Below are 15,598 nucleotides of genomic sequence, written 5' to 3'. Positions count from 1 at the left end.
GTTTCAAAATATATACTTACACCGTTTACATGCTTGAAAACGGTATAAGTATCTATACCGAAACGTCGCCATTGTAAAATAAAGAAGTTGATCATCCATAAAGCCTTGTTATTCCTACATACTCCGTAACACATTACTATGTCAGTGATCAGGGTTACAGTGGGTCTGATACAAGCCAACATGGGGCAAGCCAGTCCACAAGGAAATGGCACTCGTCCTTCCTGAACTTTCATCACTGACAAGATCAAGCTCCCAGTCCCCCATCTCTCTAATCCAATATACACTATGTCCCTTCCAGGACTCAAGACAAAACTTGAAGCATATCGCTTAATCAGCGCTTTTCTCTTAAGATGTTTCTCCAGACAGTAGCCATTCCAAATGTCCCTGACTAATCCTCCTGGTGACCACTACCTGACCAGTGAAGTCCTGGGACACCTAGGGTTTTATTGAGAGTCCACTCTACAGAGATCAAGTCACTCCAAGGTGTGATAAGGGGATCAGGCTGGTCCAGATCAAAGGGGCCGTGGCCTTCTGGTTAATTAGCCTCACTCAACATGGAACGCTGGAGGCATGTTCTCACTGCTTCACTGTCATGCCTTTATGCCCCATGCCTTTGGGGATCATTTCAAGCACTAAAAGGGTTTTTTCTCTGGGCTCACAAATATGCTAGCAATATGGTACATTATAAACTCTGAATGAGACAAATCGGTGATCTATACTATACGCAGCATGCCATGTTTACTGGGGACAATGGTACAGAGTCTGGCCACACCCAACATTTTGTTGATGACAAGCAGGAAGCTGGGACATCACATTAGGAATCCACATTGGTGCATTGGTTATCGGTTCACTTGGTGAGACAACACAACAGTTGATTATCTGAATGAAACACAGGCTACAACAGACCTGGTCTGTCTCACAGTCCCTGAACCACATTATTTTCCCTACTGCCAAGCCCTCTCTGCAGTGCTAAAGCCCTAAATAAAGCAAGTCTAGATTTCCTCAGGTTCAGGTCTCCCTAGGGCTCCTTTTCAATTTAAATGGGCTTGTTTGTTACTATCAAACTTATATATATTCAGAGACTAAGCATTAGTCTACAACAGACCTAACATCCTGGTCTAAGATGCACCAGGAACATGATGTTATATTGCTATAACCAGGATATATAACCACTATAACCACTGGGCTACCTTAAACAACTCCTCAATAACCCTTCAGTAATAGAGGAGTAACAGAGAACACTTCCATAAACCGTAACATACGCTATACTTGGGATTACACTTTCTCCTTAAGTACAGATTCAAGTACTTTTGTTGGGTTCAGTTCTATTCTGGATTTGAACCCACACCCTCAGAGTCAGGCACCTAATCGCCAGCACTCAAAGTCAGCTTTATAGTGAGAAAGTGTAATTCCAAATATAACATATGTTACATTCACTTCCATAAACTCTCAATAAACTGTGAGTAACAGAGAATGCTTCTGTAATGACAACAAAAATCTGGTACAATACATAATGAATCGGATCCAATTCAAAATTATTAGATCAAACAACAATTAGTTTCAGCAAAGACCTAAAATTAGTAGATTACTGACAAATTGCAGAGTGGATTTAAGAATCAGCATGAATAATATGTTCAGACACAACAAAATTTGTCTTTTCAATTTTCTTTACAGATTATGAGACAACCCCGACTAGTGTTTGCCTGGAGAGCCCCATCTTGAGAGAAGACACAAGTCCACTTGGTGACACTCCACTAACATCAGGGCTTGCAGCGATTAGCTCTCTTTGATTGGAGAATACGACAAATTGGCAAATTGCTTGAAACCAATTTCAATTGTTGGGACGACAATCCAGCCAACCCCTTGACCTCAATGAAAATAAGACTTTTGACTCCAAACCATGCAAATAGAATCCCTGGTATGGTGTAAGGGGGACCTCTGTTGACTGACAAGAAGGGCTTCAACATCATGGACAATCGGAAACCAGTCAGTGGAAACACGTATTTGGGACATTTACTGATTTGCAAAAATAGATTTCATTTCATTTCCCAGGTAATTAGAAGATGGGCACAGTGTCATCACCATCTTGATGGTAGGGGGAGAGATGGATCTGAAGAGAATCTCCCACTCACTCATGGGACATTTGTAACAGGAGATTGTGTTTATAGTTTTAGCAATAAAGTTTTATACCTATCATTTCAAGTTGTTTTTGTGTTCATTAGTTTATAAAGCTTGGGTTACTTATCCAAGCGGTTGGTCTGTTTAGGGCCTCAACAGTCTAGCTTTCAATACAATAGCCCCCAGCTTCCTATTAGATTAACATTATATAACTACAGCTTTCCTCCATAGCTTCTTCTTCTTCTTTCCTCCATAGCAGCTGCACACTTTCTAGTCACACTGCTAACAACTCTGCACAGGACGAGCCACTCAGCAAAGATCAGGTTAGACATTTACTTTATATTTACCTAAATAGAATCTCAACCTATCCATTAAATATGTTATAAATAATATAAAGTGTTGTAAATATTAATATTTTCTATCAAGTAGCCAATGTACCTTTTAATCTAGCAATATAAGATGTCTAAATGTATGTATGTGTGAGAGCATGATTTGATTGGTAGTTTGAATGCAATGTTGAACATATTCAAACATATTCAAATATTGTACTTACTATTTGTTTTAGGAATGCAATCACCCAGAATTCTAGTGTGGGTATATAGACACACCCTGGTGTCACCCACAGGGTATGTACACATTATCTTTTATCATGTATGTAATTACCTATGTGTGATTTAAATATCACCTCTATGATAATTTAAGTTTGCATGTTCAATTACAACCATTAAAGCATTTATGTAGTGTTTTATACATTAGTGGTAATAAGAATAATATGAACTAGTTATGTGTAACGTACTTGTTGCATGTTTAGATTAATGTATAGCATTCTTTCTTATATTACAGGGTGATTGACTGATCAATTGAATAATGGATATATATATATATATATATATATGATGTTGGAATAAACGTCACCTCACAAACACCCGCAGCTCGTCATTGTTATTGACTCACCCCTGCAACACATTTCTCCACTGTCACTAAATTACCACTTAAAATATTATGTCATTCAGGTGTTACCATTAGTTAATTCCTTTGTTACCTGAACATACTGCAACCATCACGTATTGTGTACCAGGTGTGGCAATGAACACCCAGTCTACTGGGTTCTCTGACACAACGGCAGTTGGGTAGCAAGGTAGCCAAAACGTTTCCTGGTCATGGTTCCTCACAGGTATACATGTGTGGGGTACCCTACCATGATGCTGCTGGATTATTACTAAAAACAGAATAAAACCTTCCCACTGCTTGACACACAAGAGCTAAGGGATATTCCTCTCCAAGGTCACAAGATCCCAGGCAGATTGTGAAATACCATTACAGGCAATTGGTGTTGTCAAAATCATAAACTCATCACATTCCTGATATTGATAGCCAATATTTCTAATATTGAGAATTCTACAGTTAACCGAGGGATGTCCATTACTAGCCATATCCAATCCACAGCCATTGTTCAATGCCACTGCTGTATAAGGAAATCAATGTTGGTTTCTATGAATCGAAACCACCAATGTCCCTTGACTCCATGAGGTGCAGTCTTAATTGATTAATTGCCACCAACTTGAGAGGCTGGATAGTTTAATGAAGTGTGAAGCTAATTCCGAGTATTGTCTCACAACAAATCAACCATGTTATCATGATGTTGCTCCAAATGGCAGCATTTCCTGTTGCCCGTGAAAATATGCAAGATTCAGCTCTACCATACTGTAATTCACAACCAATTTCTGATATCGCACACTAACACATTGTCATGATAAGAAAGGGCACTTGGTCCATATTGTCTAGAAATATCAGCCAGATCTTGGCTCCCTAATGTTAATAGAGTTCACATCTTTACATTTAATTAGATAACAAAGCTGGAGTACTCCACTGTAAGTATTCTCAAATGTCTAGCAAATTACAATCAAGATGCCATCATTCCGATCTTCAATACTGTAAATATTGGATTGCACTTGTGTTCAAAATATCTTCATTATCTTCATATATTATTTGTCTGTGAGATCTTAATACTGAATAGATGACTGATTCCCATCTTTACATTCTGTAACCTCAGGTACCACTGATCCCTCATGAACTAGAGGAACATGACCTACAATGTAACATTGGATTACAATGTATATTACAGTTACATCGTGCCATGACATCATACATGGGCTGCAAACCCACATAGGGATTCAAACTCGACTATATGAAGAGATAGTCGACCATGACATTATAGAAGGATGTAAACAACATGTAGAGATAGCTCCAATCAGAGATGTTTCGGATAAATAAGTCATGCTATGACCTGACAACCTCATGATAGCCATGGTTCCAACAAACAGGTCCAACCTCACAGTCATTGACGAAAATATAGTGCTACTTCTTTCACTCAGACAGGATAGAAAATGAAGAAAAACATTCAGCTATGACACAACTGCTTTTTTAGACTCCCAAAAGGTCCATTAAAACTTAATTTGTGCCAGTGATGTCAATTCCACTGCAACCTGCATGCTGTGATGCTGCTGTGCGGTGGCAGTATCAGCCTACAGCAGACATAGCGAGTCGGATACTTGCTGAATTACATTTTCTCCTGCATCAAAGGCATATCACTCCACCATTTATACAAGTGCATTAGATGCAAACATTTGTGATATTTTTGCCCCATATATAAGATTATATGTCTGACACGAGGGACTGTTACAATCAAGAGAAGCATTTATCCCTCATGTACCTGCTGTGTTTCATAAACGATTATTTACGCGGAAATGGTTCTCTTGATCTGCACCCGAGCCACAGTTTATATAAACATATTTCAATGTCATTTAGTACACCTTTCAGTTATTTCACAAAGTCACAACCATCACATCAGAAAATGATCTGTGATTCCTGTGCATGTTTATCACCAGATAACAATTCTGGGAAAAAACGCCCCAACTTCATCCCAAACCAAATCTATTAACAAATGTTGTTATTTTGTAAAACTGATTGAGTGGAGATGATGTCAAACAGAATCAACTTTCACATCCACAAAAACAAGGAGACAGAACAGATCAATTTAAAATACACTTACATTTTCACACACTTCTTTGCAGTGATTGGCTGGTTGGAGTTTGTCGTTTGTTTGTTAGTAGGTGTTTGTTTGTTGGGTTGGGTGGCCTTATTCGAGTCTTGCTCATGATAAAATAACTGTGAGAGTGAGTGAGTGAGTGAGTGAGTGAGTGAGTGTGAGTGAGTGAGTGAGTGAGTGAGAGTGAGTGAGTGAGTGAGTGAGTGAGTGAGTGAGTGAGTGAGTGAGTGAGTGAGTGAGTGAGTGAGTGAGTCAGTGAGTCAGTCAGTCAGTCAGTCAGTCAGTCAGTCAGTCAGTCAGTCAGTCAGTCAGTCAGTCAGTCAGTCAGTCAGTCAGTCAGTCAGTCATAACTCAAGCTGGACATATATTTAGATGATTTCTTCCTACAGGTCATGATCTCTATAAACAAATCTCTCAACATGGTTAAATTCAGATGTGGTTATGAATATAAATTTTATTGTTATAGTCTTGCCAGGAACATGTTGCTCCTGATAAAGGTTTCTGTGAGAGAGCCAATAAAAGTCAGCCATTAACATGGTTTTATCAGATTTAGCCTATGGAAACCCTCCTCTATAGTAGGAACTCAGTCCTTTGGATGGTCATTGTCATAACTTCATACAACTTTTGTGGACATAGACCTGGTCAAGAAGTTCCCAGCCCGCTCTTCCAGTCCCCTCTCCCAGCCCCCCTCTCCCAGCCCTCTCTTCCAGCCCACTCTTCCAGGCGGCTCTGCCAGTCCTCTCTTCCAGCCCGCTCTTCCAGGCGGCTCTGCCAGTCCTCTCTTCCAGCCCTCTCTCTCCCAGGGCCTCTCTTCCAGCCCGCTTCTTCCCTCTCCCAGGCTCTGCCAGCCCTCTCTCTCTTCCAGCCAGCGCTCTCTCCCAGGCGGCTCTGCCAGCTCTTCCAGCCCCTCTCTTCCAGCCCTCTCTCCCAGGGCTCTCTCCCAGCCCACTCTTCCAGCCAGCTCTTCCAGGCAGGCTCTGCCAGTCCTCTCTCCCCAGCTCTTCCAGCCCCCTCTCCCAGCCCGCTCAGACCAGAGGAACCAATAGCCTCAATGGAAACATTCTGCACAATCAGGGTTCAGAAAAGCATGAAAGCCATTTTGACTATTTAATCCACAATGTGAAGGAGTTTGAACAGCATTGGAAACCTGATAACATAATGTGTCAGGTAACACATTATCCCTATAGTGAAATCAATGGACATGGTATGCTGATCACAAACCAAAGTTCATAATTGGGCTGAATCTAGGATTTTGAATCCACAATCAGCAGGTCCTGGCATGGCTAGGGGACACAACTCTGTCTAGCAGCCTCTGGAGTCTTAGGCAACTGGGCCACCTGTTCAATTAGCAAAAGAGTAATATTTTCAACCTCCTTTGTCCAAGACAGGGCCTTGAAATGAGGTAAGAACAAAGCCTGGTTGGTGAAGGAAGGAGGTGACAGGGTGCATTTATGGTGGGTCTGGTATATATGGGCAGAAAGAAAGAACCAAAACAAAGAAATCTAACAGCATGACAGGTCCCTGTTCTGTTTACCATCTACCAGCAGACTTCATCAAACTGCATCATGTGTTGGTTGTTACATAGGCTTGTGCTTGTTTACACGGTGATATTCACTTAACCACTTCCATGTGGATTGAGGGGATGGCTGAAGGAGCTTGTTCCTCTAATTGTGACAAACCCTCCATATCAACCGCAATCCAATAGGGTTTCTGAGACACCATGCCTGTACTCAAATCCTAAAGAATTTAACACTCTTCAGCCAAGAAAATCAGAGGTAAGACGTAAAATATGAAGTGGAGTGTTAAAGCATCTAACCTTATGAACATTACAGAGCTCTTCAGAGAAGAGCGACCACATTTAGGTGGAAGAACTGTGTACTGAATACTCTGGAGGTGAGTATCACCATGCTAGGTTCTCCGTAGGGCTATCTGAGACAGGTGGAACACATTTCACCCTCTCACTCCTTACTGCAGCTGTAACATGGCCTTGTCAAACATAAAGACTGTTCCTATATATTTAATGATCTTTCAGCATGTAATAAGTGATAAACAAAAGCCTTCCTCTTGAACCAATGTGAAGTGAATGTTCATTATCTCTGAAAAACACATTTACAACATAGATTTTTTTCTAAGGTGAAATGTAAACCAAAGTCTGCTTCATAGGGAACCTATTATAATCTTTTTTATGTGGCATTCACTATGAAGTGCTTTGAATACATAAAGTTTCAGCACAAAAACTGCTACATTTCATGTGTTCTGAAATTAGTCTAAAACACAGGAGTAATCATGGCCTGATCTGGTTAGGACAGAGGGATCAATAGTTAGACATGCCTTTTTCATCATAACATATATATTCACAGTTAGGATGTATTTAGCTGGGAAAAAACCCCAGACACTTCTACCTTCAAGAATGTAGATGTATTTATCTAATACTATTAAAAATCTTAGAGCAAACAAGAATTACTGCAAAAAAACATTTAAACATCCAAACAAATGGATGGCCTTATAAAGCTCTCCAATACAGAGCTAGTTTTTAAAACATTGACATTGGAATCATAAATGTGAACCATGACAGATCATATGTCTTCAACATAATCCATTACTGAACAACAAAGTTTCTCAAAGACTATCATGATCAACAGCAGATAATCTAATGTATGTTGTCTCTCTCAAAAGAATTTTGTTTTCATATCCACTACCTACACAGACTAGTTTGTCAAAACCTACAAAGACTAGTTCACAGAAGCCTACACAGACTATTTTGTCAAAACCAATAAAACTACTGCTAAACTCCTGCAATTAAATGTTGGAATTCTTAGAAAACCAGGGCACCCTTTTTCCTTATGTTTCTGCCATCCCCTGTGATATTGCAAGATATCGGAGTATCAAGTGGCATACAAAATTAATGTAGCAGCATCTCTGTAGTCTCGAGTGGGTTTCGAGTTGATCAAATAGCGCTGAAGTCAAGAAAACTAGTCTTTTTCCTTGTAATGATGTACCCAGAGGTCAAACACTTCACCAGCCTTGAACACATATTCTTGTACGCCTGAGACATGAACACACACATTAAACGTTCTAACTGATTGTTAGGTGTAGATAACAATATTTCCAGGTGTAGACACAGGTGCAAGATCAGCAGGAACTCTCTTGGAAAGGAGGTAAAAAAATGGGAATAATCTTCACTATTGGAGGTACAAAAATTCATAGTTTCTAGTCTTGAAGGTAGACATAGCAATAGAATCATTTATATGAATGAGTGTGGGCCTGTCATTGTTGGTTTATGAGCAAACAACTGTGAAAGTAAACATGATGGTAAGAAAATGGCCTGTCCTGAATGAGTGGCACAATAGATACTCAGGAATCTGAGAGTAAGTTCACTTGTAATGTTGTGGTACATCTTTTGAGAACTTTGCACCTCTGGACACAACATGGGTAGAGCCGCAACATGAGTGCAATTGTGTGTGTGTGTGTGTGCATGTGCGTGTGGGTGTGGGTGTGCGTGTGAGTTTGTATGACTACACAGAACTCAGTGTAGCCTACTGTACCTTAGTACACCACTGTGGGGCCAGGACGACCTGGTACAGATCTTTGCTGCCTGTGCATATCTGACAAACAATGAATCATTTTCCTAGCAAAAGAAAGTTGATGAAATCTGGTATGTAAGGAATCGGAGAAAGAGCAATCTATATACTAACTGAGGAACATAACAATCTGGAATTCTTGTTATTCCCCTAGATCCTGCTGTTATAAATGTGGTTCTGTTCTCATTACATGTTTTATGGGATCATAAAAAACCAAAAATATCTCAACAAAAAGAGCAAAAACCTTGAAGAGTTTAAACAAAGAAAACAAGTATTTCTCCATTAGGACAAACACACACCCAGAAGTGATTACTTTTTATCAGTGTGTTATGTTGAAAATATGATTATTCAAGTCTTCAAAATAGTAAATCACAGTCCGAGGGTTTACACAGTGATATTTTGAACTATTACCTGAACTTCCAACAATGAAATTTCCTTCATTTGTTGTCATAGTTTAGTTTCTAACAAACTAACAAAAAAGAAACAGTTTGATTTCCAAGGTTAACTATCTATGAGACCTTCGACCAAATTACCCTCACGATACTTGTATGAAGGAATGTAAGAAAACAACAGCCGTAACAAAGAAAGACATACATGAGAGCATGTCCTACAAACAGAGCACAAAGCATTAATAAGAACATTCAACAAAGGCCAAAAAACAGGTGTCTTGATCATCTGTCCGACACAAAAAACGATGTGTGAGAACATGGGGTATAGCCCGGGCTGGTGCCCCACCCACAGTGCCTTCACAGTCTCCATACACCATGTCACGCTTGTTATCTCATTGTGTAAGGAAGTGTCGGCCGTGCGTGAGAGTACAGCAGAGGCCGTGTTTACCTGTGCACGACATCAAACAGTGGATGCTAGTTTATGGGAAAGTAGTACAGTCAACTTCAATAATGGTGGCTTCTGCTGTCATGTTGACTGGCATCTTTTTGTATATTTCAATTTTTTTCCATAAGGTCTTCAGAAACCAAAAATGTCCAGAAGTAGGTGGCATATTTGCTGGCTGTATCAACAATGTGTTACAGTTACATTCTTATTTAGCATTACAGAAAAGGTTAATGCACAATTCATTTTAATCATAACTTACACAAATAATTCATACACTGACAAATACAAATCATCACAATAAAACCCCATTATTTAACAGCTAAAAAGTTCTGATTAAAAGAAAATACTCCACTATTAAATGACCAGCACATAAATATCCATCTTCCTCATGAAACTTGCAGAAGGAGGGACAGTTGTCCCTGCTCCTCTTCTTGGGGGGCAAACACTCGGAGAACACCTCATCAAAATGTTTATTGAATAATACATTGCCCCTTAAATCATCATTTCCTGTGTAAGTGGAAGAAATTCTCCACTGTGAATCATAACAGCATTACCAAATATCATTGCCCTTCCCTAAACAAACATTGTCAAATATTGATAACAACAGTCCTATCGCTGTGTTAACACTTGGCCACAATCTCAATACAACTTGTAGAAAAAGGTATGGTGGATTTATCAAGTAGTCTTTCCTGGCGTTATTATTTGCTTCACACATATGGAAGATTGTGTCAACACTCGTCACAGTAGTAAGTGACATTTCTTTGCCTACCACTTGAGAATTTACTGCTGCGTTAGGCCAGGACAATTGACAAGGGACATGCAGTAGCTCTCTATCCCATCTCATGACTGCCCATAAAGCCTACTCGCAGCTCGGGGGAAAAACGTTTGTGGAGAGCAAAATTCATTTCACTTGCTACCATATCATTTTGCAGGGAAAAAATATGATTTATTTGAATTTATAACATGAAAAGAGGAGGTAAAAGGACTTAATGCTAAGATTTGGTTCTATTCCAGTGACCTGCTTAAACATATGGGGTGATATAGAGCAATATAGGCACTCTAGTGTATCCTGGGGCTATATTGCATGGGTGCTATAACACAACTGAAGGAGGGCCACAGTCTGATTGGTTACTTGGTTAAATGGCATAAAGAGGTGAGGAAATATTTTGAGCACACTTGAATACATTTTTGTTAATAATACACTTTTTTATAGTAACAAAATGTAAAACATGGCTATCCATAAAACATGCCATGTATTCATAAAACATGGTGTCAGCTGACATAAATAATACAAAATATTATCAATTTGACCATAATGCCACAGGAATCTCGAGCAAGTTATCTTCCTGCATGCAGTGATTTGATGATAAATATGGTGCCAGTCGGCAATGAGTTTACTCAGTTGAAAATACTGTCCAGTATTCGCGCCAGTGTTGCAGGTCTGTCCGAGTTATTAGCTATTTCCAACAGAGGCTGACCTGACCTCCATCATCTATATACCATTGAATCAAGATTTGTGGGAACCAGTAACATTTACACGGTCTTGTATCTTTTATGCAAACAAAATAGCTGATGTTAATTAATGATGCTCAGTTATTTCCTCTCATACTTGATTATGATCTAAATCATTACGTAACATCAACAGCCGAAGAACACTGATATCTACATAACTTGTTCCTTTCCATAACTTGTTCCTTTCCTTGATGAAGTAACACCAAATATACAGGAACATGTAATCAGATCCAAAATCCATGTTATTCTCTTCCTGGAACTACTTGAATTCAAGTTGTTTGGTATACATACTCTAATGGCGGGCACATCACTACAACATCGCCATGGTTTGGAAAGTCTCTTTCCCAGATTTATTGGCATGTTAAGGTGTGGTATGAAGACTTTTTAAATAAACAAATGTGAGACCAGCATTCTTGCCAAGTTTTTACCAATTACGATCAACACCATAGTCCGATATTGAGACAAGATGATTACGTAACAGGTATGACACCAGCATGTTATTGAAACTGACTCTGTCAACTGAGAGACTATCAGTGGTGATCGAGTGACATTATATTAATTTACCTGATCTTGCTTGATGTATAACAATGTACATACAGGAATGGCAAACAGCTGTGATGCGAGTTGTCTAATTGATAAACTCCTACTGGTCAGATTGGCTTGTCCAGGTGAGGCTGACCACACCAATGTTTTCAGAAATTGTGGGTCAGGCTATAACACTTGATCATAACAATGTCTTTAGAGATAGCAGGGCACGATAAAAAATGTAAGACAGCCTGTGATGTTAAAGTGACACCAAAACATTCAGCAAATACATCAGATATAGATGTTTTAAAAGTTGATAACCCTGAACAAAAAAAGGTTGTCTTGGACGGTCTGCGGCAAGTGAGTATTTTACTGACATAACTTCGACATAATTCTTAGCTTCCAAACATTAGCAATTTGATAGCTGTAAAATGATTATAGGAGAGAAAAAATTAACAAGTACCTGGCCCTCTACTTGCCCTTTCAAAAACGAACTTGTCACGACCTAGCAGCTAGCATTAATTATGAAAGCTGCTTATAGATATTTCACACATGAAAAGAAAGTGTTAGTATGAACCAGAAATCTCCCTTTTTGCATGGACATGAACAGCTGTTTCATAGAAGATCGGCCTCTAATATAAACTCCCTCTACATACAAAAATATCTCACACTTTAAAACATGCAAGGAGTGCCCTATAAAAGGCTGGGTAATTCAATCAAGCATCAACGTGTGACATGAAAGGTGAATTCCAGTGTATGTTCAAGACTAAGTAACACCATTTGCAATCCTGGACATCAAAATGAAACTACATAAAAAGTTCTTGCATAACTTTTGTCCTGGATTAAGATGAGTCATGTTATGGTTGCTGGAGAAGATACACCTTGATTCTGCCTAGCTGCTAGGCGTCTGCTGCTGTGTTACTGTGAACAGATCCGACTGCAGCAGTGATCAGCATCCGTGAGACAGCCACAGGACTTGGAGAGGACACAAGTCACTTGACGGGGATCGGGTGAGGGTCAGGAACATATATAGTCTTTGCCTATATATACATACATATATAGGCAAATTGGGGAAAAGGTTGTTTTCTGGTAACATTTCGATACTATGTCTGTCATTTTCCTCATAAATTGATGCATAATGGGAAAGGTTAAAAAGTGACAAGCCACACAAGCCTCATGAGTGAGTGAGTGAGTGTATTTTTACAACATTCCAGAAATATCATGGTTTGGCACAGCAGATTAGACTGTACACATCATATCCATGTGGGGAATCAAACTTGTTCGTCAGGAAGACAAGCAAGCGCTGTAACCTCTAGGCTATTCAACTGCCCCCAACATGGCTCATGAGGTGTCCCACAGATGGACTAGAAACCTTTCAGCCTCCTAGATAGTGAGTGAATATGGTGTAAAGATGGCCAACTACTAGAAAGAACATCACACATGGCAGGAACCAAACTCGGGCCTCGAGCAGGACAAGCAAATGTTGAATACTTTCACTGCTTCTTTCCTCCTTGGATACATTGTTATCAACACAAAGCAACACATGATTCAGATTGTACTTAAACGATGAATATTCATCCATGATGTACTTATCAACCTCCTTCCAGAATCCAGAAACACTGACAAGAAAGATACTAGCAAATGAAGTTAATGTCTTACCTCAGCCCAATAAGAAGTTGATAGTCCACGAGTCACAGTACAATATCCAAGAAACACAGGAACAGCCACTCTGGAGTTCTGAAACACAGAAAACAGGCTTTAGATAGTTGTGTGGAAACTAGCAGGAAGGCTGAGCATTGAGAACAGGGTGACAGTGATGTGTGATTGTCAAGGATTATGGTGAAATAAGAGAAGAAAATTGACCTGACACTGATGTATTTATGGCAGTATTTATATAGTTTCACCTCTTTTCATGGGAAATGATTGGGAACACAAATGTAGGAAATCTGAAAACTATATTTGGCTTTACAGAATGTATGTGTATACACTACTAATAGAATTAACAGATCATGTTGAATGGAAATGAATGAATTAATGTAGATTAGAGAATGAATGTGAACATGAACATGAAAGAGTTGGTGAATAAAAAGCTGAATGTCCTTGGTAATTTTATGACTGTGAATGTTGAATGAAATGATTGAACAAAGTTACCACTTTCTCAGGTGACTGGGCCATTCCTGGCCATGTGGGTGAATCATTGCTTTGAAGTTTAATATACAACAGTCTGTCAGCTTCTACCGCTTGGCTTAAACCCTGCAGCATGGGTGCTGACAGATCTAGCTGTGTAATTAGGATGACTCTGGGATTAGAACCTACAGCAGATACTGGCATGGGTAAGGGACATAACTCCACATAGAGCCTTAGGGCAGACTAACTACAGAAACACATTATCAGATGTGCCGTGTCTCCCTTGTGTGGGAATCAGACAAAATACTCGTTGACAAGCCTACATTAAACCAAGTATCTGGTCTTGTCTCCCTTGTGCAGAAATCCATTGTTTTGGAAGAGTGATCAATGTGGATACTTCCTCTTGCCAGTTGTTGACATCCCATTAGCTGATGGAAATACAAACAAACAAATTTGTTGTTTTCCTGAGCTTTATATTACCTGCAAGTTTATTTTGGCCCTGATTCAGCACAATGTAGGCAAAGCTGGCAGTACAACAAGCAACAAAACATCTCTTATATTCAGAATGTATCCAATTCAAAGTACAAACAGAAAACTTTCCACAAAGGGAGGTTACATAAACTAAATGCATGATGAAATTGATACGGACCAGACAGAGAGAGCAGACGTAAAATTCCTCATTTTGTAATGAAACATACAGGTACCTCTCCATTAACTTTTCTTCTTAATGTCTCTGCATGTAATTTGCCAAAATATTTAAAAGATAGGGATCTATTAAGGGTCATAATCCGTTTTCCGAACCCATGAAAATCTGTCCGGCAATCATCCCCTCAAAAAGCTTTTATTGCAATTACAATAAAATATTCATGGCCGAGGCAGAAAATAAACGTAAACATTAACATGCAACTGGGAATAAATTACTGTTCCCAGTTTTTGTCTTGTAAACGATGACATTTGTGTTCCTTTGCTTATCACAGCTCTTCAACAAGAAGTCTGGGGCCGTCTGCCGAGTCCAACATAAAGTGTATGTAAAACCTGTAAATACGCCTCGCTAAATGATCCCCTCCTCCGTTTCATCATGGAGCTTGTGTATAATGCTATAAACCCACAAATTCCACAGATAAGGGAATAAAGGCTTTGCCATAGTCTGTCTCCTTGCATGAGACAGAAAATTGTAATAAATAGTTTCTGCGAGATTTGGCTGATTACAATAATTTAGGAGTGGAAACAGTTTGGAAAAAACAAAGAATATTTATAACAGGGAGATAATAAGGGTCAAACTTGGCATTTAAATATCTAATCTGACAAAACATGCAAGTTTGATGACGAATAAGACAAAAATGTTTCTTGAATTCTTCCCTCACTTACTGGTAACTCCACCCTGTAATAAATTATTTCCAAGAAACAAAAAGTGTTCTGTTGTATTTAAACTGAAACTGAATGTTTTATGATTATTGTTAGTTGGGCCTGAGTGGAACAGGCCAGTATTGTAGGTCAAGTCAGACACCTTGCTGACCTGCTGTATAATGGTGTCTATGGGGGCTTTACCATTGTCATTTCTGTTCCATGCCACAATCAGCAGCCATATCTCAGGAGCCTCTTGATGATTACATTGAGACAACCGGTGACTGACTGTCTGAGTGTTCCATGCCACAATTAGCAAACCTCTAGCAGTATCACAGGAGCCTCTTGATGATTACATTGGGACAACCGTGACTGACAGTCTGAGTGTTCCATGCCACAATCAGCCAACCTCTAGCTGTATCACAGACGTCTCTTGATGATTACATTGGGACAACCGGTGACTGACTGTCTGAGTGTTCCATGCCACAATCAGCAAACCTCTAGCTGT

The 15,598-nt window shown here is 39.4% G+C and overlaps 1 protein-coding gene across 3 annotated transcripts in view; it reads right to left on the bottom strand.

Moving 5' to 3' along the window:
* Positions 1-15,598, bottom strand: part of LOC124253056 (hemicentin-1-like) — a 123,463-nt gene that overhangs the window by 81,216 nt on the left and 26,649 nt on the right. For 2 of the 3 annotated variants that reach the window (XR_006892082.1, XM_046686779.1), the window contains exon 2: positions 13,279-13,356. The gene's annotated coding sequence lies outside the window, so the exon portion shown is untranslated. Of the gene's footprint in view, positions 1-13,278; positions 13,363-15,598 lie in introns of all 3 variants that reach the window. The other variant, XM_046686797.1, reaches the window with a different exon arrangement.

The sequence above is a fragment of the Haliotis rubra genome, unplaced genomic scaffold (genome assembly GCF_003918875.1).
Source record: "Haliotis rubra isolate DU_JTF1 unplaced genomic scaffold, ASM391887v1 Scf114, whole genome shotgun sequence".
Taxonomy (NCBI): domain Eukaryota; kingdom Metazoa; phylum Mollusca; class Gastropoda; order Lepetellida; family Haliotidae; genus Haliotis; species Haliotis rubra.
This window is presented reverse-complemented; position numbering and strand designations above follow the sequence as displayed.